Raw genomic sequence first — 24,335 nt, 5'->3', positions numbered from 1 at the left:
ATGCGTGAGGAAGAGAGAGAAAGAGACAGACAGTACATGTGAGCCCATATCTGACAGTTGGTGTTGGAGAGGTTTCCCCCGGAGATGTGAATCTCCCTAAATCTGGACCTAATAGGTTTAGCCATGTGATATAAACACTTCATGTCCATTACAGCACGCCAAGCGTGGAGATGTACCGAGACGAGAAACCTCTCTCCACCTTTTTCTTCCCCTCTCTCTGCCCTTCTCTCTTACCTTCTTTGTCTTTCTCTGCCTAGCTTTCCATTTTGCTCTCTCTCTCTGTCTTTCTATTTCTATTACTCTCTCTCTTTCTCCTTATCGCTCTCCTTCCCTCTCTCGCCTTGTGCTTGGAGAGGAGCCTTCAGATATATAATCAGCCTCATTTCACCATGCAGAGAGAAGCTTGCTTTCTCACCAAAAATGAGTCTGCCTTTCATAGAAAAGTGCTCTCTCCCCTGAATACAAGGTATATTAATAGAACCACCAAGCATGCATTCACCATGCTGTTGCATAAATTGAGATGTTTGGTTGAGAGAGGTGCAGAGCTCACGCTCTCAAAGGTGTGAGTGGCACAGTACTGTGCTGGTAAAAGATCCATTATAAGCATTGACACATGTAACCTATTTTAATCCAGGGCAAAATTATTGATTCATGTCAGCCTAAGTGACAGCGCATATCAATACCAACCTTTTAAGCTAACTAAAGCTCTATTGTGTGAAATACTGGTGTTCTCTTGACTGTATTTGTGGATATGGTGCTAAGAGTACTCTAGCAGGATCTCTATAGAACCAGTCCCCATGTCACAAGTCTCCATCTCCACCAGACCAACAAATGGCCTTTTAGTGGTCCATCTAAAATGACTCATAGCCTATTAGTGTGACCCCTCATCCATTTGGTGACACAGGTACCTGCCTATAAGAGCAGCTCTTAGTGATGTCTGAGTGCTGCTCTATTAGTTAACCCAGAAGCAGGGTTGTTAGTGTAGTTAGTGTTGACTGCAGCCTTGCTGGTTCCTGTAATACTGGGATGATTTCTCTCCCTCGGCTAATGGAAGCTGAGGCGAACCCCGCTCTGAGGAGCATCCGCCAGTCATGACTGATAGCCCTCCACATACCACAATGGCACTTTCATGTTGTTGCCATGACGACGACCACGCTCCCCAGCCGAGTGGAGGGTTTGCGTGCCACTGCGGTATGGCCGGCTCCTTGGTTACGGGAGCTCCGAAGGGGTGCATCCGTGGCAACCGCATCTCAGTGAGAGTCGATGAAAACAGACGGGTTTCTGACTGAACATAACAACACTACAAACAGCTCCAAAGCACAACAGTGACAATGACACAACAAAGAAAAACGCACGTCTTTCACCAACAGTATGAGCAAAAACCATGAGGATTGTAAACTGAGCACAAGCACACAAACACACACCTGACCGAGACGGCTGTGTTATCTACACAACAGTGAGGGGTCAAGGGGTTTGCTTTACTAAGATTGCCCATGATCTTGATTCCATTTTGAGTAACTAGCAGTGCATGAAGCTTAGTGTGTGTGTGTCTGTCTGTCTGTCTGTCTGTCTGTCTGTCTGTCTGTCTGTCTGTCTGTCTGTCTGTGTGTGTGTGTGTGTGTGTGTGTGTGTGTGTGTGTGTGTGTGTGTGTCTCTCTGTGTGTGTGTGTGTGTGTGTGTGTGTGTGTGTGTGTGTGTGTGTGTGTGTGTGTGTGTGTGTGTGTGTGTGTGTGTGTGTGTGTGTGTGTGTGTGTGTGTGTGTGTGTGTGCGTGTGTGTGTGTGAGAGTGTGAGTGTGTGTGTGTGTTATTCTGGCCTCAGCAGGGTTCCATCAGCCTCGTGGATCACAGACTGTGACCAACACAGTGGCTGGGAATCTTCTGCCCTTGTAATGAGCTGCATATGAAAGCAGAGGAAACACCAGCTGTGGCTCATCCACACTCCATGGCTCTAGTATTGGGCTTACTTTTTTTTGTAAGATTTTATTTATTTACACAATTCTAACAACATACACATACAAAAGACAACACATAGACGCACACAAACATACGCACACAGACCAATAGACGTGAAATATGAGCTAAACGTTACAAATGGTTGAAATGCTAAGACCAGAAAAAGTGTAGCTGTTGCTACACGGCTGAAAATGGTTATAACTTTGAATCTCCACACGAGTTGAAGAAGATAAAGACTAGACCTTGCCAGTCTACAGCTGGGCATGTACAGTGGGGCAAAAAAGTTTTTAGTCAGCCACCAATTGTGCAAGTTCTCCCACTTAAAAAGACGAGAGAGGCCTGTAATGTTCATCATAGGTACACTTCAACTATGACAGACAAAATGAGAAGAAAAAATCCAGAAAATCACATTGTAGGATTTTTAATGAATTTATTTGCAAATTATGGTGGAAAATAAGTATTTGGTCACCTACAAACAAGCAATATTTCTGGCTCTCACAGACCTGTAACTTCTTCTTTAAGAGGCTCCTCTGTCCTCCACTCGTTACCTGTATTAATGGCACCTGTTTGAACTTGTTATCAGTATAAAAGACACCTGTCCACAACCTCAAACAGTCACACTCCAAACTCCACTATGGCCAAGACCAAAGAGCTGTCAAAGGACACCAGAAACAAAATTGTAGACCTGCACCAGGCTGGGAAGACTGAATCTGCAATAGGTAAGCAGCTTGGTTTGAAGAAATCAACTGTGGCAGCAATTATTAGGAAATGGAAGACATACAAGACCACTGATAATCTCCCTCGATCTGGGGCTCCACGCAAGATCTCACCCTGTGGGGTCAAAATGATCACAAGAACAGTGAGCAAAAATCACAGAACCACACGGGGGGACCTAGTGAATGACCTGCAGAGAGCTGGGACCAAAGTAACAAAGCCTACCATCAGTAACACACTACGCCGCCAGGGACTCAAATCCTGCAGTGCCAGACGTGTCCCCCTGCTTAAGCCAGTACATGTCCAGGCCCGTCTGAAGTTTGCTAGAGAGCATTTGGATGATCCAGAAGAAGATTGGGAGAATGTCATATGGTCAGATGAAACCAAAATATAACTTTTTGGTAAAAACTCAACTCGTCATTTTTGGACGACAAAGAATGCTGAGTTGCATCCAAAGAACACCATACCTACTGTGAAGCATGGGGGTGGAAACATCATGCTTTGGGGCTGTTTTTCAGGACGACTGATCTGTGTAAAGGAAAGAATGAATGGGGCCGTGTATCGTGAAATTTTGAGTGAAAACCTCCTTCCATCAGCAAGGGCATTGAAGATGAAACGTGGCTGGGTCTTTCAGCATGACAATGATCCCAAACACACCGCCCGGGCAACGAAGAAGTGGCTTCGTAAGAAGCATTTCAAGGTCCTGGAGTGGCCTAGCCAGTCTCCAGATCTCAACCCCATAGAAAATCTTTGGAGGGAGTTGAAAGTCCATGTTGCCCAGCAACAGCCCCAAAACATCACTGCTCTAGAGGAGATCTGCATGGAGGAATGGGCCAAAATACCAGAAACAGTGTGTGAAAACCTTGTGAAGACTTACAGAAAACGTTTGACCTCTGTCATTGCCAACAAAGGGTATATAACAAAGTATTGAGATACACTTTTGTTATTGACCAAATACTTATTTTCCACCATAATTTGCAAACAAATTCATTAAAAATCCTACAATGTGATTTTCTGGATTTTCTTTTCTCATTTTGTCTGTCATAGTTGAAGTGTACCTATGATGACAATTACAGGCCTCTCTCATCTTTTTAAGTGGGAGAACTTGCACAATTGGTGGCTGACTAAATACTTTTTTGCCCCACTGTACAAGTGGTCCTAGAACTTAAGACTAGGACTCAAGCTGCAGCTAGGTCTCCATTGGTCAAGACCCTGAAAATCAACACGAGGGAAAGACGACCAAGCAGCCTCTAACAATCAATGTTAAGGCTGAGTAGCTGTTCTAAGTACTGTATCTAAGAAAGTTAATTTAAGTAGGACTATCCGGTTATTCTCTTCAAATCATTGTCGACTATACTGCTCTCATCACAACTCTGAGGATCATCGACACGGCTGATTAGCTGTCCTCAGAATGAGTGAAAGTAAACACAGACAACTAAGAAGAAGGACATTGTGACCTGTTGTAGACAATCAGAGCCTTACGCTTACGAACGAAGGAGAAGGCCCAATCGAAACCTTTTCGCAAAGTGGAACCCTTTTCACGAAGGCCTGGGTCCAAACCGAGATACACGACGAAGAAAGACATTCAACATGTAAATGCATGCATTACTTCTTACCCAAATGGTCGGCAGTTCGGGACAAGGTATTAGGATTACTGTGAGTGTAGTTCCCAAATGTATCCAAGTGTTGTCTCGCTTTCTTTGTCACTTTCTCTCTCTCTCTAACTCTCCATCTTTTGCAACAAGTGTCATATTGTGTTAGTCCACTAGGGACCTGTTTTCATCCTATTAAGTTTCTAATCAATAACCTATTTCGTGTGTGTGGGTGTATCCTGTGTTATCATAATAATAATAATCTAATCAATTTGTGTGGTACGGAATGATCAGTAAGACTCGGGTTTGTGCAGATTCAAGAAGTCTGTAATGTTCAGAATGAGACTGATATGAGGTAATGATTAATAAGTGACTGTTATCAATATATAACATATCTTTTAGAGTAATTCGGGAGATGGTAACTCTATAAACAAATTCTTCCATGGTGCCCCAAATTCCTAATGAGTTAGTTGTTACATGATTCATTTAATCGGGTAACAATTAAACATAGTTAGTTGATTTGATAAATAACAGTCATCACATTATAATAAGTCACGTCACGACACTGATAACTACTTTTTTGAGGAAAAGTCTACTTACTATGCCTGTTATTTGTGGTTGTTCCACATAGCTATCTTAAGATGGGTGCGCTAACTGTAAGTAGCTCTGGATAAGAGCGTCTGCTAAATGACTAGAAAATCAAAAGATGAGAACACAGACATTTTTTAAATGATGTATTGAAATTAGCTGTCATACATTTTTGCAACACCTCCACCTTTGCAGGATGCGCATGGGATATGGTCACTAGTGTAGCCAGGAGGAGAGGCTTCATTCAACATAGTACATTCATCAGCCTTGAGCCATGTTTCAGTCAGGCCAACCACATCAGGTTTATGATCAGTGAGTTGTTTTTTGACTATTACTGCCTTGGAAGTGAGGGATCTAACATTAATAAGAAGTCCTATTTTGAGATGTGAGGTATAATCACAATCTCTTTCAATAATGACAGGAATGGAGGTCTTTACTCTAGTGAGATTGCTAAGGAGAACACCTCCATGTTTAGTTTTGCAAGACCTAGATTGATGCACAGACACATTCTCAAAGGGAAAAACTGAGCTTTGTTCGTATTTTGTTGTCACGAATTATTCAACTTAGAGATCTGTAATCAGCAGAGCACTCCTGATTTTCCTGATTTTAAAATAACGGAAATAACTCTTTGAGACATGGAACCAGGAAGTACTGAATTGAGTGACGTGTGTTTATGTTTGTGTAAATAGCGATGCTACTTTGTCCCAAAATGTTAAATTGAGCCGTCCATTCCTGGTGCTTTTCTCCGCGTGAATGTTTTAAAGGTGTCTAATGTTTATCTTTGGGTGGTCTCTATTTTCAGTGATTCTTTGTTGTCTGCTGATATTTGGTTCAGGGTTGTTGAGTCTAAGAAGGATGTAGGATCAGTCCAACTGTTGTTTAATTCAGATTTATATATCAATCAATCACATTTATTTATAAAGCTCTATTTACATCAGCCAATGTCACAAAGTGCTATACAGAAATCCAGCCTAAAACCCCAAACAGTAAGCAATGCAGATGTAGAATCACTTTCATAGAATCTATATATTGTGTTGTTGTTGTTTCTAATTAACGCAGTTGTATCTTTATCTTTTAATATAACAACTGATTAGGTGTGTATTCGTTTTGTGAGGGCTGCAAGATGTTTACCAGGTTTATTTGCAATTAAGTAGTACGCTTTATTTGAGTTTAACCTGTAGTTGTTGGCTCTCTTCAAAAGTAAAAGATCGTATTCCTGCTTAAATTAAAACCAATTGTATGTTCTTCTTTACCTTGTGAAGATTTTTGATGGTATTTGTCTAAGATTGTGATTTATTTTTATTTTACTTACATTGGTATTTCAAACTCAAGTTGAACTTTTTGCTGAGTATGAGATTATAATTGCCCTAATGTACGCCTTAAAAGCATCCCAAAGTATTTTGGGGGTCAGCTTTTCTCTGTCCTCTGTGTTTATATTTGTAATGGTAAAGGTGTATATTTTTAATCTACCTATTTCACACATTACGGGTCTTGAAGATGCACTCTGTTCATTCTCCATATTCTGTCGTTAAGTGCATTTTCTGTTTGTGTAATTAATCACGATGATCCGATATCACTATGTCATGGAAGTTTTTAACCCAGCTAATTGTTGAGTGCATTTTTTGGAAATAAAAATGTAGTCAATTCTTGAATAGCTTTTCTTACTTTGAGAAAAAAAAATGTAGTCTGTTGTAGGTGTCCTAGAAATAATTTGTAGAGATGACATTTTTCAGCCTCTTTAGAGGCTCCTTGAATTTGCCTTTTTTTATTGTTACATCTGTCTAACTTATCGAATGTTTGATTTAGGTCTCCTGCTAAGATAATAGTTCCTGTCTGGATTTGATCTAATATAGCTTGCATTCTATCTTTAAAAACAGATTTGCCTCTGGGGGAAGTACAATGAAATCAATGTGTATTTTTCACCATGTAATACACAATTCAACATTACAAAATGTCCTTCTTGATCTGTGTGCTGGGATATAAGGGGAAAAGGTGTATTCTTATTTATTAAGATACCTATACCTCTACTGTTACTAGTTCCTACTATTATTGGTCTTCCTGTTAGCGTTGTTTCCAGAGAGATAAATAGAAAATATTTTTTGGACACTATCGATCGGTAACACGAAAATTACAAGACAGCAGTGACTGCAGTACATGGCAAAGACTTAACGAGACATGAGTTAGAGGTTGTGTCTCAGGTTGTCTCTGTGGAGGGACTGAGGGTTCTGTGCCAGGCAGGGGCTCAGGTGTTGGCCTGGCCCCTGTTCCAGAGGCCTGTGTCCCTGTCCTGTCTTCTTCCTGTCTTCTCCCAGCTGTGACACAGTGAGTGTGCTGAAGGTGATTAGATTAGCAGCATCTGAGGCCTCGCTGTCTCTCCGGGTCTCTGTTTGTTTCACTGACAATGACCCTGGGTCCATGGCCATACCACAGCGTTAGTGTCAAAATGGTCCCCTATCTACTTTCAAACCTCCACACTTGGCTATTCGTCTGTGTGCGTGTGGCGTGTGTATGTCTTGCACTGCAACTGGTGTTAAAACCTAACTAAACTATCCTTATTCACTGTTGAATCATCTCACCATCAGTGGTGGAAGGTCTCAGGTTTTGTTCCTACAGAGTTCAACAGCTGGTTAAGTAGTAAACAGAGTGTACATGTAAATGGGAAACCTTGCCTATTGCTTGTCTGTCATTTGCTAGATACAAAGCTAAAAGAAGAGCTGCGTTCACCAGCCACATGGGTCCTGTTCTCAACACAGACTAGCTTTACAGAACTCTAAATATGCGATCAGCTCTGCCACCAACATTACTTTGACGAAACATCTCCATAGAACAATCTCAACTCAATCTTAACTTTCATATTTTTACTTGATTGTTTTCAGACGTGGAAAAGAAATGCATGCAACGCTGCCTACCAAACACATCTGTGTTATACAGAGTTCATATTAAAAGTCAGCCACTCCGACTGCAATACATATTCCTCCTTGAATAATCTTAATAATAATCTTGAATACTCTTTTCACCTCTCTGTTCAGTTTTGAATATCATTCAAGCACTTCTCTGATGCCACTCTTTGCCAAGCATCTTGTCCATCTCTGGTTGCCAGCCAGGGTACCCAGGTGTAGCATTGAGGTACCCAGCTGAGAGGCCACATGCCCAGGCATGACTCATAACCAAGTCCCCCCCCAACCCTGTCATACAGTCAGTCACGGCTGACAGAGGCCTCAGCAGGGCACCGAGCGTGAAGGATGGGGAGTGTTTGGAGGAGTTGGATGTGTGTGTGTGTGTGTGTGTGTGTGTGTGTGTGTGTGTGTGTGTGTGTGTGTGTGTGTGTGTGTGTGTGTGTGTGTGTGTGTGTGTGTGTGTGTGTGTGTGTGTGTGTGTGTGTGTGTGTGTGTGTGTGTGTGTGTGTGTGTGTGTGTGTGTGTGTGTGTGTGTGTGTGTGTGTGTGTGTGTGTGTGTGCGCGCGCGCGAAGGTGTCTGTCTGTCTGCCTTGGCCAGGACACAGTGTGTGAGCCATGATGTGTGCATGGGTGAGTCAGTAAGAGAGTGTGATGTCATGCCCTGGACTGGGTAAGAGCCCCTGGTGTGCATTATGTGAGGGTCTGTGTAGCTCTATTGAAGGATGCTGAGTTAGTGAGAGCGTTTGCACGGCCACTCTCAGCTTGATCAACAATACTTGTTACATGTTCTTGCCCTTTCTTCTTCCCACCCTGACTTGCACTCCACAGTCTCTCTCCCTCCTCCGTTCTCTGTTCTCCATTCCCCACTTTCTCACTTTCTTTGCATTTCTCTTGCCTTTCCTCTCACATTCTCTCCCGTCTCCTATCTCCATTGCTCTCTCTCTCTCTCTCCCTCTCACTTTCTCATTCATGGAGCCCACTCATGCGGAGTAGATGATCTGCGATTCTGCCTCTGACTCCGTGTTGCGCTGCAATGACCCATCATTTCACACCAGGGCAAGCAGCACGAGTGTATACATATGAATAAGAGGCTGCTACCGCCGACACTGAGACTGGGAGAGCACCTCTCTCCCGCTCCACCACCCCTCCTGAAGCAGACCTGATGAGTTCAGTCACTTGGGGAAGACAGCGCAGATACTAGGAGGAGAGAGAGAGAAGGCGAGAGAGAAAGAGAGATACTGGAAAAGGAGTCCATCCACTGAATTTCATTAAATACTGTACACATTCCAGCAAATATTTAACTTTTCCTGTTGATAAACATTATGCCAGATATAAATCTAGTAATGTACTCTTATATTTTGAGCAAAATAGTGTTTTTTTAGACATTCAGGGAGTTGGTCTGATGGTCTGGCGTGATGTCATTGACCTCCCCCTTGCTTGCGGGAACAATAAAAGACAAAAGAGGAAAGCCCCCCCACACCTGTGCCATGTGATGTCATACCTGGACCACCTATTGAGATGTGCCTTTTGTTAAGTAAATCAGGTGATAAATGAGTTTAAAAGGAGACTGGAGTAGAAGAAGAAGAAGGAGATGATGCCTGTTTCTAATGGCCCAATGTTTCTTGGTTAGACATGATGGGAGGATTCCGGTTGCAGCTGATTTCTATGCTTATGTGTGAGTTACGGTGTCAAAAATGTTATGCTCATGTTTCGGCGCTTATGAGGACTAATTTGATGGTGTGAAGAACATAACAATTCTGCCGCGGAGGCAGTCAATAAACATTCATTAGACATCAGGAGGACATTATGTTGTAATGTTCCTCGGGGCAGATAAATACCCTGCCATATGCGGGCCGGCAATGTGATCATTTAAATTATCACCCCGGATATTAGAATTAACCACAACTAGCAATTACAGAGGCTAGGGCTATTAGTGAGAAATGTCAATCTAATTATGCATGGGGATGGGACATTATCAGGTAATCCAGGAGAGAGCCTGGCCCGACGCGTAGACATTATTGTCAATGCCTGCCACACGCCTTACGTGGAAAATCTATTGGCTGTTACTCCGCAAAGGTCAACCTGCCATGCCTGATAACATTCATGTCCTGAGTGTCAATTATGATCCTAGGCTGCCAAAATAATTAGAGGGAGAAGGGGAAAGACAGAGGGGGAAAGGAGGGCAAGGGCTTCAGAGCTCGGTTGAGATGGGTGGCCAGTAGCTGAGTCTTGACAGTATTGTGATCAGGCATTGTGAGAGGCATACATACATTTCACCTGGGCATGAACATCAACAAGCAACTGCAGGGGCTCTAAATTGGTCACAAATGCGTTTACACAGACAGCCCGATTCTGATATTTTTCCCAATTATTGGCAAAAGAGCTGATCTGATTGGTCAAAAGACCAATTTGTGGAAAAAATGGCAGTATTGGGCTGTCGTTGTAAACACAGCCAAAATGTGTTTAAGTTTCTAAAACAATCTACTCAGCGTTCAGTGAGCATGGCCAATCGTGTGTCTCAGAAGAACCGAGGAGCAAAGAAGAGGTCAATGGGGAATTGATTTTTCGGAGCTGTATCTTTACAGAGGCAGACTGTCTTCAAAGCGAGCAGGAGATGAGGTGAGCTGTCTGTGTCTCTGTCTTTGTCTCTCCATCAGAGACGGGCCCTGGAGGTGAGGGACGGCCAACCCACTCACTGCCAGGGAGAGGACCAGACCATGTCTGTTATTTGACTGATAAAATAGTAAAAAACTCAACACTGTGACCCCCTCTGCTCTCTCTATGCCTCATAGGAACGGAGAAAACAAAAATAATCATCACCAAATCTGACTCCAGTGAAGCATCAGAGGGAGCACAGAGGGGGAGGATTCATTAAGTAACACAGACTCAGATGAACTCACTACTCACAATTGTGATCCTGCATATTCTGGTTATATCTGCATATTCTGGTTATATCTGCATATTCTGGTTATTACTATTATGTTTTGTGTCCTACTTACAGGGACTGTCTGTAATTTCCTCCGACTACATTCATTAGACCCAATCTGAACCGTTTTGGCCGGCCAAATGATTGTAAGATAGAGAGCGGGGCTTAGCTGAGTGTTTGGACACTAATGAATGTCTTGTGTGGAGCTGAGAATAACTCTCTCCAAGTGTCTGTCCCTGTGTGTGGGGGAGCCTGGGTAATTGAGTTTGGGAAGAGGCCATGTTTTTAATATAAACAGAGAGGGTCATGTGTCTCGAGCTGGTAATGGAGCCATTTGTTGCTTCCATTTGTCATTTGAATGTCATTATAACAGCCTCCTGTTTGTTGTGAATATGAATCTGTTTTACAACAGACTGAGGATTTAGACTGGAACATGAATGAGACTGAAAAATGTGATGACACATGTCAGTAAAATGTTTAGTCCCCTTTCAAGATTTCCAAATATAGGTTTTTCAATAGGAGACCAAAGTCAAGTCTCTGTACTGTATCCTTACTCTATGCCAACATGAATATCCAAAATCAATGCCAGGCATTCAAATAATATGTTTTTTTTCTTTATTTCTTAAGGAAATACAGAGAGGGGACAGACAGTGGTAGGGGGCAAAGTCGGAGTGCGCCCCTCCGTCGCTATGGGGCTATGCGTGGTCCGGAGTCAGGAGTGTTACTGCTGTGCCAGACTCCAGCACAATAAGACCCATTCTCAGACATGTTTCTGCTTGGTCTTGTTCAATGGCCATGCGCACCCTGGTATGCGAGGCCAGTCTCTGTCTAAGTATTCCCGACTCTGAGCGATTCTTTAAAACCCTCATTTCATTCAAGAGCACCTTTTCACTCAGAGCGGGGTTCTGTGCGGATCGCATTGTCATAAGAAAACACATAACTCTCCTATTCATTATTCATTCACAGACCTCCCCTCCAGGTGGTCATGACACGGCATTCCTCGTTGACATTCCGAGACGAGGTTCTGAGCCCCGGCTCTTCCGGAGAAATTGAGGAACGCTTTGGAGGCGCAAGGTGACATCAGAGGGAATTAAACAAGGGTAAGAGGCAGAGAGAAGCGTAGCCTCACCTTATTATAACCTGACCCCAGGCCACAGGTCTCTCCCAAGGGAAGGACACGTCCAGGGCAACGCTGCTGTCACACACACACACAAAGCCACCACCACCACAGTACATACTCTTTCAACTGTTGATTTGCTTTGAGAATATAGGACGTATGTTCACATTAGTAAATCATGTGTCTAGCTTAAGTAATGAAATACGTTTCTGCCTTTCCTGGTAGCTACATTTCGAATAGCTTGCCTAATTTCAGTTTTTGTGACAAGACAAGCAAGTTGAGTGTAGAGAATAATTGTGCCATCTAAACCGCTGTGAAATATATTTTCCTTAACCAAAAATATGACAGTTTCAGCTGTTTGAAGATGGTGTACAAAAACAGAAAGTAAAAGACGTAAAAACAAAATAGCGCACATAGAACAAATCTACAGCTTCTTAGACTTGCTTTCAATGAGAATGACAGATCTATAACTCACATTTCTATGTGAATTTGGTCAGGTCGCCCAAAAATTCAACATTGCAGCTTTATCATACAAGAGTATGGAATATATTGGTCAGTGCAGAAATGTGAAACTAGGCTCTAGGATCCTATGGGTTGACAACATGACAGGTTGAATTTTATGAAGAATGTAAGGAAAAAACATTCAGTGACCCGGAGAGCCACTTTGTAAAAAAAATGTAGACACACACAGAGACGCACACTCCTACAGTCCAATATAAACGTCCCTTTCTCTCACAAACACATATTCGCGGAATGAAATTCCATTTCCTCTAACACAGCTAAGATCCATTTCTCATTATCCATCTTAACTGGCCTCATCTTTTCCTAAAGCCCCATTGTGTGAGTGACAACAAGCCAGCGTGCTTCAGTAAGAAGAGGCTTTGGACCCAGAGGTCCCAGATTTATCTTTGGATGGAGAGAAACCCAGGCAGTGATGCTGAATAGCCCAGGCCTAGGAGCACATATGTACATGGAGGAATTCATTGTCCATACAATCACATCCGCGGAGAAGAACATGGCAAACGCCGGGAGATAATCACACGTTTCTTCTCTCACTGCTGATGATTTATGAGAGCTTCACTCCTCCAGTCCAGAGACCTGGCACCAGTCCTCTCTTTTTGACAACACGGTTTCATTTTCATTATTCTGTCAAAACTGAAGATCGATGACTGAGGCATGTGTACACAGACATATGCAGCACACGCCCACCGAATATGAACAAGAGGCAAACATTAATTTCCTCATGAAAGCACATACATGTGACATGGCTGATGAATTACATGTGAAATGTACGTGTTCTAATCCATCACATTGATTCCTTTACACCTACAATAATGTACACTAGAAAACCTATTCTGTCTTTATATTCCTATCATATACCCGGCAGCTTCTATAAAATCAAAACCTGTGTTTGAGAAAGAGTAGGAATCTGAAGACTCAGGAGATAAAGCCCACTAGGCACAGACGTCAATTCAACGTTGGTTCAATGTACTTTCCTTGAAATGACATGGAAACAACGTTGATTCAACCCGTGTGTGCCCCGTGGGAAGGTTGCATTTATCTTAGGTTCCTTTCTTACAAACATATTACCTCATCAACGTCTGGAAACTTACTCCACCCCTCACTCAATCACAACTCTTAGAACACACAGGATATCTGTTCTCTCATGAACTTCAAGGAGGTAATTGCGACTCTATTTCCTCAACTTTTACAAGCGTTTTGAGAGGTTCTTGTCATTATCGACCCTGCCTTTATGTCTTAATACACACTTAGAATACAGCAGAATTAACCCAATGTCTTGATGATAACTCATGTAATGGGTTGAAGATGGCAGGCAGACAGAAACTGTGCAGACTCTGGGTTAGCACAACCGGGGTAGAGAGACCCAGTAAACACATGGCTCAGCCAGGACCTTGGATGTGGAAACCTGCTTCATGAGGTGTTGCTGGATGGGGACAACAGGCTTTTGCTCATGAGGTCATCCATTTTTCATGGCTGTGAAACCTAAGTGGATATCATCAGCCTGTCGGGGACTCGTTGTGGTTCTGAACACCACTGGTCTGGTAATGGGGGCAGAAAGGATGCAGAGTTTTCCCCTTTCTGCCATCACATGACCACTAACCAGTTCTGAAATGACCCCGTAAGGACAGCTAACAGGGTTTTTCCTAAAACACCATTCCTACCATGCAGTGCCTTTTGGACCTCATAACGTTTGGAGTCACAAGTTTGGACACACTCATTAAAGGGTTTTTCTTTAGTTGACTATTTTCTACATTGTAGAATAATAGTGAAGACATCGAAACTATGAAATAACACATATGGAATCATGTGGTAAGCAAAAAAAGGGTTAAACAAATCAAAATATATTTGATATTTGATATTCTTCAAAGTAGCCATCCATTGCATTGATGACAGATTTGCACACTCTTGGCATTCTCTCAACCAGCTTAATCTGGAATTATCTTCCAACAGTCTTGAAGGACTTCCCACATATGCTGAGCACTTGCTTGCTGCTTTTTCTTCACTCTGTGGTCCAACTCATCCCAAACAATTATGTTGAGGTTGGGTGATTGTGGAGGCCAGGTCATCTGATGCAGCACTACGTCACTCTCCTTCTTGTTCAAATAGCCCTTACACAGCCTGGAGGTGTGTTGGGTCATTGTCCTGTTGAAAAACAAATGATAGTCCCTCTAAGCGCAAACCAGATGGGACAGTCTATTGCTGCAGAATGCTGTGGTAGACATGCTGGTGAAGTGTGCCTTGAATTCTAAATAAACCATGACAGTGTCACCAGCAAAGAACCCCACACCATCACACCTCCTCCTCCATGCTTCACGGTGGGAACCACACATGCGGAGATCATCCGTTCACCTACTCTGCGTCTCACAAAGACACGGCGGTTGCAACCAAAAATCTCAAATTTGGACTCATCAGACCAAAGGACAGATTTCCACCGGTCTCATGTCCATTGCTCGTGTTTCTTGGCCCAAGTACAGTGCCTTGCGAAAGTATTCGGCCCCCTTGAACTTTGCGACCTTTTGCCACATTTCAGGCTTCAAACATAAAGATATAAAACTGTATTTTTTTGTGAAGAATCAACAACAAGTGGGACACAATCATGAAGTGGAACGACATTTATTGGATATTTCAAACTTTTTTAACAAATCAAAAACTTAAAAATTGGGCGTGCAAAATTATTCAGCCCCCTTAAGTTAATACTTTGTAGCGCCACCTTTTGCTGCGATTACAGCTGTAAGTCGCTTGGGGTATGTCTCTATCAGTTTTGCACATCGAGAGACTGAAATTTTTTCCCATTCCTCCTTGCAAAACAGCTCGAGCTCAGTGAGGTTGGATGGAGAGCATTTGTGAACAGCAGTTTTCAGTTCTTTCCACAGATTCTCGATTGGATTCAGGTCTGGACTTTGACTTGGCCATTCTAACACCTGGATATGTTTATTTTTGAACCATTCCATTGTAGATTTTGCTTTATGTTTTGGATCATTGTCTTGTTGGAAGACAAATCTCCGTCCCAGTCTCAGGTCTTTTGCAGACTCCATCAGGTTTTCTTCCAGAATGGTCCTGTATTTGGCTCCATCCATCTTCCCATCAATTTTAACCATCTTCCCTGTCCCTGCTGAAGAAAAGCAGGCCCAAACCATGATGCTGCCACCACCATGTTTGACAGTGGGGATGGTGTGTTCAGCTGTGTTGCTTTTACGCCAAACATAATGTTTTGCATTGTTGCCAAAAAGTTCAATTTTGGTTTCATCTGACCAGAGCACCTTCTTCCACATGTTTGGTGTGTCTCCCAGGTGGCTTGTGGCAAACTTTAAACAACACTTTTTATGGATATCTTTAAGAAATGGCTTTCTTCTTGCCACTCTTCCATAAAGGCCAGATTTGTGCAATATATGACTGATTGTTGTCCTATGGACAGAGTCTCCCACCTCACCTGTAGATCTCTGCAGTTCATCCAGAGTGATCATGGGCATCTTGGCTGCATCTCTGATCAGTCTTCTCCTTGTATGAGCTGAAAGTTTAGAGGGACGGCCAGGTCTTGGTAGATTTGCAGTGGTCTGATACTACTTCCATTTCAATATTATCGCTTGCACAGTGCTCCTTGGGATGTTTAAAGCGTGGGAAATCTTTTTGTATCCAAATCCGGCTTTAAACTTCTTCACAACAGTATCTCGGACCTGCCTGGTGTGTTCCTTGTTCTTCATGATGCTCTCTGCGTTTTTAACGGACCTCTGAGACTATCACAGTGCAGGTGCATTTATACGGAGACTTGATTACACACAGGTGGATTGTATTTATCATCATTAGTCATTTAGGTCAACATTGGATCATTCAGAGATCCTCACTGAACTTCTGGAGAGAGTTTGCTGCACTGAAAGTAAAGGGGCTGAATAATTTTGCAGCAATTCAGCTATGAAGGCCTGAATCACGCACTCCTCTGAACAGTTTATGTTGAGAGGTGTCTGTTACTTGAAGCATTTATCTGGGCTGCAATTTCTGAGGCTGGTAACTCTAATGAATTTATCCTTTGCAGGAGAGGTAACTCTGGGTCTTCCTTTCCTGTGGCTGTCCTCATGAGAGCCAGTTTCATCATAGCTCTTGATGTTTCTTGAGACTGACCTTCATGTCTTAAAGTAATGATGGACTGTCATTTCTCTTTGCTTATTTGAGCTGTTCTTGCCAGAAAATGGACTTGGTCTTTTACCAAATAGGGCTATCTTCTGTATACCACCCCTATCTTGTCACAACACAACTGAATGGCTTCAAACGCATTAAGAAGGAAATAAATTCCACAAATTAACTTTTAACAAGGCACACCTGTTAATTGAAATGCAGTCCAGGTCCACCTCAGTCCACCTCATGAAGCTGGTTGAGGGAATGCCAAGAGTGTGCAAATCTCTCAAGGCAAAGGGTGGCTACTTTGAAGAATCTCAAAAATAAAATATATTTGATTACTACGTGATTCCAAATGTGTTATTTCATAGTTTTGATGTCTTCACTATTATTCTACAATGTAGAAGTAGACAAAACCCCATGAATGAGTAGGTGTGTCCAAACTGTTGGCTGGTACTGTCAGAAAAATAACGTTTGACTTTCAGAAAAACATATTGATCAAGCTCAGGAACTTAATTTTCTTAGGTGCATTTTCCAACCTGTTACGTGCATAGTCCTAACAGGATGGAATCTAACATGGTGGTAATTTGGAGCATAAATTAGCCATAGCTCTGTGAGTGAGCAACATTTTGCTAGCATAATGTTGAACACTTGAACAGGATTTTAACTTCTCTGTCAAACATATTTTAGCATTTAGAAATAATAATGTAGCCTAACAGGGTGGATATTTGTAAGTGGGACAGACTGACAACATGAATTGAGTGTGTATATTTAGCTTTGCCCCATTGTTTTCCCACCAAAGTGGGTGATGACACTTCCTGAATGTGGTGTTGTTGTATGATGGGGTTGTTTTCTTAAATGGAGAGTTACAAAAACATAACCGTGTGGAAACTGATGCAGTAGCAGGGACACACAGAAAATCTTTAAAAAAATAATCATAAATACAATAATCATGAAAACAACGTTATTAATGAGAGAGAATTGAATTAGGACTATAAAATAGTGACGAAATATGTTTTATATTTTATTATTTTATGGCATATGTTTCTCATGGAAGTTGATGAATAACATCTGGGGACGTGACAGAAACGCCCACATCAACTGGGAAAAAAAGTGTTCAGAATGCATACAATTCAATTTCAAGATACTTATGTTTGTGTTTTTAAGGTAAAGGACACTTGGCCTTATATTTAAAGCCTTTTGGAATCCACATTTTACACAAATGAAAAATCATCCAGTTATGTCATTTCCGTGTCCTCTTTCCGACTTAGGACAAAGAGTTTTCAGAAGTAAACAGCTGTCCAATGTGTTTTGGTGGTGTGTGATGGCACAGATGTGTGGACATTTCACGGCTAATAAATAATGTGGAATTGTCCTGCTCTATAATGACATTTTAGGACAAAAAAGGCTGCCATTCTACTGTAAAGAACTTGGACACAACTCAAGAAGGACCGACATAACTCCTATTAATACCCAGACCATGACATTTCTGATATCATAAATATGTCAATGGAATACTATGCCCTACATAGTCCTAATGAGGGCAGCTATAAACAAAAGGATGTCAGATTGTCAATTGTCGTATTATTTCTGATCAAATTCACCTGTCTGACTGCACAAGAAAAACAATTGTACACATATTTTTTTGACACTACTGTTTCACAAGTAGGCTATTCCACTTCAGAGATCCCCAAGGGCATGCAATTAGTCAACGACAAAGCAAGGCGCAAATACAGTGTGACACATTGATAATACATGCAGAATAAGCCCAACCAAAATGGGAAAGCACATGAAAGGTGAGAAACAAACTTCTAATTAATATAATATGCTGTTTGGTTAGATAAGTTAATTTGTATATCTTTAACACACTTATCAATCAATTAATTGTTTATATTGGATCCAAATAATGTATAATTGTAAATCATTAGAATTAAACAGGTGACAAAACATTTAAACATTTACCATATAGCCTATATATCAAGCTCTTTCCTTTGGGAGGCAGAAAAAAAAAGCTATTTTCAAATCTGATGCCAAAGTTGGAGGGGAAAAGTTTATATTAGGGAAAATAATACATACTGCAGAGACAGGACAGAAACATTCAGTCCATTATAGCTAATGCTCTAATGCTGTCACTCTTACATTAGGAGTATAGACACCTGTGTGTGCCTCTCGGTCCCTCTCTCTAAACATCCCTGCTACGGGTCATTTGGACTAGCAACTTGGTCATTTGGTGATTCAATTGGGACAATAGTTAATTGAGCCAATTCACATTCAGAGCAATAACTTGAGCAAAGCACCTGAATTATCACAACCAAGCGTTTCGGGTAATCTTTATATAACGTTAGAGGGGTAAGTAGTTAAAAACATTAAGTCAGAAATTCCAAACTTTCTTTCTCAACCATTTTCCTCTCATTACCAAAAGTATGAATCAATATGAAATGGAGAAACATTGGGTTGATTCACTCAGCAGGACATATATGTCAAATCCAATCATTTCCTTTTGCAATGTAAACACGGAGCAGGGCAATCTATTCCCTGGAACCTGTGGAGGGAGAACTACAGAGAGGGGCTATGGAGTCCGGTATTCCACAGCACTTCAGTGTTTTAGCCTCCCGCAGTCAACAAATCTCAAGCAGCCCATTACTACGGGAGAGCGGGAGTCAGCCAGCGAGCAGGCCAAACATAACATTACTCACATTCACTATACCATAAAGATGTGTCTAAAACATTGCTCAGCCCCGGCAATTCCTTATGGAGATTGTCATAACAGTCTGTAGAAGGATAGAGGGCCACTATCCGGTTTCAGCCAGTTCATCTGAGGACAGGACAGCATGCTGACTCTGTTTGTTTAATTACTTCCCCTCTCCTCTAACCATCAGGTTTCTCTTTGTATTCAAACATGGCGTAATGCTGTAATGCCAACCCCAGATCAATGCCAAGGCAACATGTGGTTGAGACAGTTCTTTAGTAATACGCAGGTGGCCCAGTGGAGGGCAATTTAATTAGTTAAGATTGATAATGTGCCATTTGGGAGATGGGGACTCAAAGGAACTCTATCAATCAAAACTCTCCGCTTCCAAATTGCCTTGTTATATTCCAGTCCACTGGACAGATGCATCTCTTTAAGTTCTTCTCTCAGACCAGTCTGTGCCCGGTGTAAGTGTGTTGACTATGACATATGGTTGTCTTTATGGTCCTGGCCTAGGATCAGTCTGTGTGCTGTATTGGCTAGTTATACTGTATATTGCACCTTCAGAGGCTGGACTGAGATCAGATGGTCTGTAATCTGAGCATGATGGGATTGTTATCAGGTACTGGAGATGGAAGAGGAGAGCTCTCAGGCATAAGTCAATGAAAAGCAGAAGAAACAATAGTCTCGTTTACATATGTTGTTGATATTTCATGTCTCACTTGACACACTATCACATGATGATGTCTACAGTCTTCTTCTTCTGCCACTCGTATATACACAATGGCAATCATTAGACAATATATGAACTGCAATACGATAATCAAGATAATCAAAAGTATGTGGACACCGCTTTAATTTAGTGGAATCGTCTGTCCTCGGTTGCAACACTCACTACCGAGTTCCAAACTGCCTCTGGAAGCAACGTCAGCACAAGAACTGTTCATCGGAATCTTAATGAAATGGTTTTCCATGGCCGAGCAGCCGCACACAAGCCTAAGATCACCATGCGCAATGCCAAGCATCGGCTGGAGTTGTGTAAAGCTCAATGCCGTGGAAACATGTTCTCTGGAGTGATGAATCACGCTTCATCATCTGGCAGTCTGACGGAAGACATACGGTTGGCGGATGCAAGGAGAACACCACCTGCCCCAATGCATAGTGCCAACTTTAAAGTTTGGTGGAGGAGGAATAATGGTCTGGGGCTGTTTTTCATGGTTTGGACTAGGCCCCTTAGTTCTAGTGAAGGGAAATCTTAACACTACTGCATACAATGACATTCTAGATAATTCTGTGCTTCCAACTTTGTGGCAACAGTTTAGGGAAGGCCCTTTCCTGTATCAGCATGACAATGCCCCCGTGCACAAAGCGAGGTCCATACAGAAATGTTTTTGATCGGTGTGGAAGAACTTGACTGGCCTGCACAGAGCCCTGACCTCAACCCCACTGAACACCTTTTGAATTAATTGAAATGCCAACTGCAAGCCAGGCCTAGTCGCCCAACATCAGTGCCCGACCTCACTAATGCTCTTGTGGCTGAATGGAAGCATGTCCCCACAGCAACGTTCCAACATCTAGTGGAAAGCCTTCCCAGAAGAGTGGAGGCTGTTATAGCAGCGAAGGGGGGACAATCTCTATATTAATGCCCATGATTTTAGAATGAGATGTTCAATGAGCAGGTGTCCACATACTTCTGGTCATTGAGTGTACCAGCCCAATGCTTGTTTGAGCCTATATAAACACGGTAGAGGAGCCACAGCACCACAATAACCCCCTCCAACCACCCCTGAAATGGCTTTTGTCTCTCCAGCGTATGCTGCCTCTTTGCTGTAATTGAACAGAACAACAACGTACAGTGAGGAGCTGAGCGGGACTGTAAAGGGTCCGTTTGAGATGCGCCCTGACCCTGACGGGGCATGAAAGCGCTCCCATCCACCTCATTAGGCCTTAAACAGTCCAAAGCCCAAGGTGTAATGAGAGCAAGCAGCGCAACCAGCAGCCCCCTAGCTCCGACCTCAGGTAGCATTTATGAGCAGATCACTCAATGTGATGAGGAACAATAGCAATAAAGTTGATGGGGAACAGCAATACAGGTTCCCTGGCCTAATGGTCCGGGCAATGTAATGAAACATTAGCACTTCTTTCTATAGGAGACAGGCTTGTTGAAAGCAGTTACATGCCAATTACTCAAGGAACAGCAGAAAGGGTTCTGTGATTGGAGCAAGTAATCCAACACCCTACGAAGGCAATCAGGACATGCTGGATTTCTTTTTGACTGCAGATTAGCCCGTCTGCACAGTATAACAAGCAACTTGTTATTAAACAACAAGCCATTTCTATGTCATTCATTTGTCCTGACGTCTTTGTATTCCAATTCCCCTGCCTTGATTATTTATTGACCAAGACGAGAGTGGGCATTGAGCAGGGGCAGTGGGTTCACTCAGTGATGTGAAAAGGGCGAATGATGCCCCTTGTCCACTTTCTTCCATGCCCTCCTCCAACTGATGCCTGCTTATTTTATCCCTCCCTTCCTCTGTCCCAATTCCCTCCCTGCGTGCCAGCCTGTGCCCCCTGTAGTGACGTGTTTCTCCTACTGATCGGTGTTCATTAGAGCAGGGCTGTCAGCGGGCCTGACTACGCAGGGAACACAGTGTGATCATCACAGGTAATAAGGCTCCAGCAGTGCCAGGGTGTCGTTCACCAGGCAGCGTCCGCTTCGTGCTGCTGCGTGTCACGCCTGTGTCTCCAAGATGGTGACAGGAAAAGGAGAAGTAGAGAGGACGCAGCAGTGTCCCCCATCAACCATCTATGGGCATGAATACTGTCTCCTTATCAAAAGCCTGATTAATAAACCCAGTCCACAGAGAGATAGAGGAGGATGAATCACTGTCTAATTACCTCTTCCTCTGCCTGCTCTTCTCTCCATCCACCCCTCCGGCTCTCTGCCTCCGCTGTATTTTGTTACATTTTGTTCCTTCGCCCCATGCTCTGTCCCACCCTGTCACCATTTACCCCATCAGGTAAACAGAGTGTGCTAACATAAGATAATAGATGCATGGGGGTGTTAAAGCACATTTTACGTGGAAGAATACACATTACAGTCATTAGCAAATGGTGAGACACTAGTGTGTATTGAGGCAGAATGGGGAGAACTCCTCAGTACAGAAACACTGGAGGGTGTACCTGAGATGGCCAAACCGGGAAGACATTTGAACCTGGGAAGAATATCAGCACAGTCAGCGGGGAAACACTGGGTATACCTTCTCTGCCAACCAGTCAGTCAGTGGGGTACAGGGAGATAGGGGGCAGAGCATGGGTTAGAGTGCTCTCTCTGTGAACTATGGGGATTCCCCGTCTCTCAACACCTCACACTGTACAGAGTTACTGAAATAGCACCTCACACAGGCAGTATTGAATGAGAGCGGGTGTTAATGAAGCAGGTTGGCATTTATTGGGATGCCTCACGTACTGGAGGCAGCTCTGCAATGTTGTCACTAGCTGGCACAGCCACAAAGTCAGAACATCTGATTTTAAACCTAACCCTAACCTCACTGCTAACATATGCCTAATCCTTTCCTTAATTTAAAACTAAAAAGCGTTTAAAAAAAATGTATTACTTTTTACGATATATAGCCAATTTTAATTTTAAGATTCATCCAAATAAACGTGAACCTGCGTCAATTAACGTATTTAATCCCATCAGTCACAATAGTGACCGTAAAAAACGTTTTCAGTCATAAGGCTCTATAAATGTTACTGAATGATATATCAATGCATTTCCAGCAAATATTGAAATAAAAGAGGGTCTCAATGAAAGATGTACAATGTCACATGTTTAGTGTAAATTGTCACATGACCAGAGCTGTTTACTTCCTGGTTGCACCATGAGAAGAGGATGGCTGCATCAAAGCTACCAAACAAAAGGTTAGTAAAGTACGTTAACATAAAGATAGGACAAAGATTTTTGGTACACATCATCTTTAAGGTGTCTAGTATTGATATATGCATTTGAAATTACTCAACTTTGTTCAGTGTGGTCATAGAATGTGTAAACATGTTGACGACAGCAATAGTGAGCAGCGAGATAACACAGTGCATCTAGGTATACTTATACACATACATAGTTCTTGTTCTACCTAACTTTCTACTCTGTTCTTTCTTTTAGTTTTACTTTGAGTCAAGTTCTGGATATTTTGGATCTAGGTGACGGCCCAGACAAGGCATGATAGCGTTGGGTCAGATATGGACTCTGAGGGGGAGCCAGGCTGTTGAATGTATATGCTGAATCTATGCAAACAGATCATGACAGGAACAAGGTTATCAGTGATGATGTGCAATGCGGATAAATTGCTTTGATTAAATAATGGCCTCAGTTCATGTGGTTGACAACACAAAGATCACTGACAACCAATTTAAGGTTAAGCCCGTCTTCTCTGAGCTCAATGAGTCACACAAAGTCATGCCATTTCAGAAATGGCTGTCAGTGGATGAGAGCATGATCCGATACTATGGCCGACATGGATGTAAGCAATACATTAGAGGTAAACCAATCCGTTTTGGTTACAAGCTATGGAGCCTTGCCTCACCCAGTGGTCACATGTATCACATGGAGCCATATGGTGGATCCCACATACTCCTCCCTGAGACTGGGTTGGGTCAGGGACCCAGTGTCGTTCTCGGTCTTGCAGAGCAATCTCAGGTGCCTCAAGGTTACAAGTTCTTTCATGACAACCTCTTCACTTGCACTCCTCGATGAAATGACAAAAAGAGGATATGGGAGCTCTGGAGCAATGAGGCAAAATGGTCTGTTTGATGTCCCATTCAAGCCACAGAAGGACTTCATGAAGTTACCCTTGGGGAACCTCTGAGGTTCTGACACAAGGACACAAGTTCCTGGTCCTTTGGAAAGACAATAACATTGTCACAGTTGTCACGAACCGGGAGACAACGTCGAGACAAGGAATAACAAAATATATTTATTAAATAAAGCAAACTAAATACAATTAACAATGTTGTGTGTAATCAGTAGTGTGTGTTTGCATGCATAAATGTGATAATGTGGGGTGTTGAAAGGTGCCAAAGCAAACAAACAAACAAAAAGGCCACAAAAACCCCACAACAAAATCTATAAAGGTGTTTGCATGGAGAGAGTCTCCTCCATGAATGGGGAAGTGGTGTATTTATCCTGGGACACACCCGGGCCCAGTTGTGTCCTATGTCGTTGAC

The 24,335-nt window shown here is 42.6% G+C and overlaps 1 long non-coding RNA gene across 1 annotated transcript; it reads left to right on the top strand.

Annotated features, from left to right (window-relative positions):
* Nucleotides 1-22,959: 22,959 nt before the first annotated feature.
* Nucleotides 22,960-24,119, top strand: LOC149970410 (uncharacterized). Its single transcript, XR_016493323.1, has 2 exons — nt 22,960-23,033; nt 23,275-24,119. It is a non-coding gene; the product is annotated as an uncharacterized LOC149970410 (long non-coding RNA).
* Nucleotides 24,120-24,335: the final 216 nt, after the last annotated feature.

This window comes from Oncorhynchus mykiss, chromosome 29, assembly GCF_057628025.1.
Source record: "Oncorhynchus mykiss isolate SJ-2025 chromosome 29, ASM5762802v1, whole genome shotgun sequence".
Taxonomy (NCBI): Eukaryota; Metazoa; Chordata; class Actinopteri; order Salmoniformes; family Salmonidae; genus Oncorhynchus; species Oncorhynchus mykiss.
The sequence above is the reverse complement of the archived record's forward strand: the minus strand, read 5'-3'. Positions and strand labels throughout refer to the sequence as shown.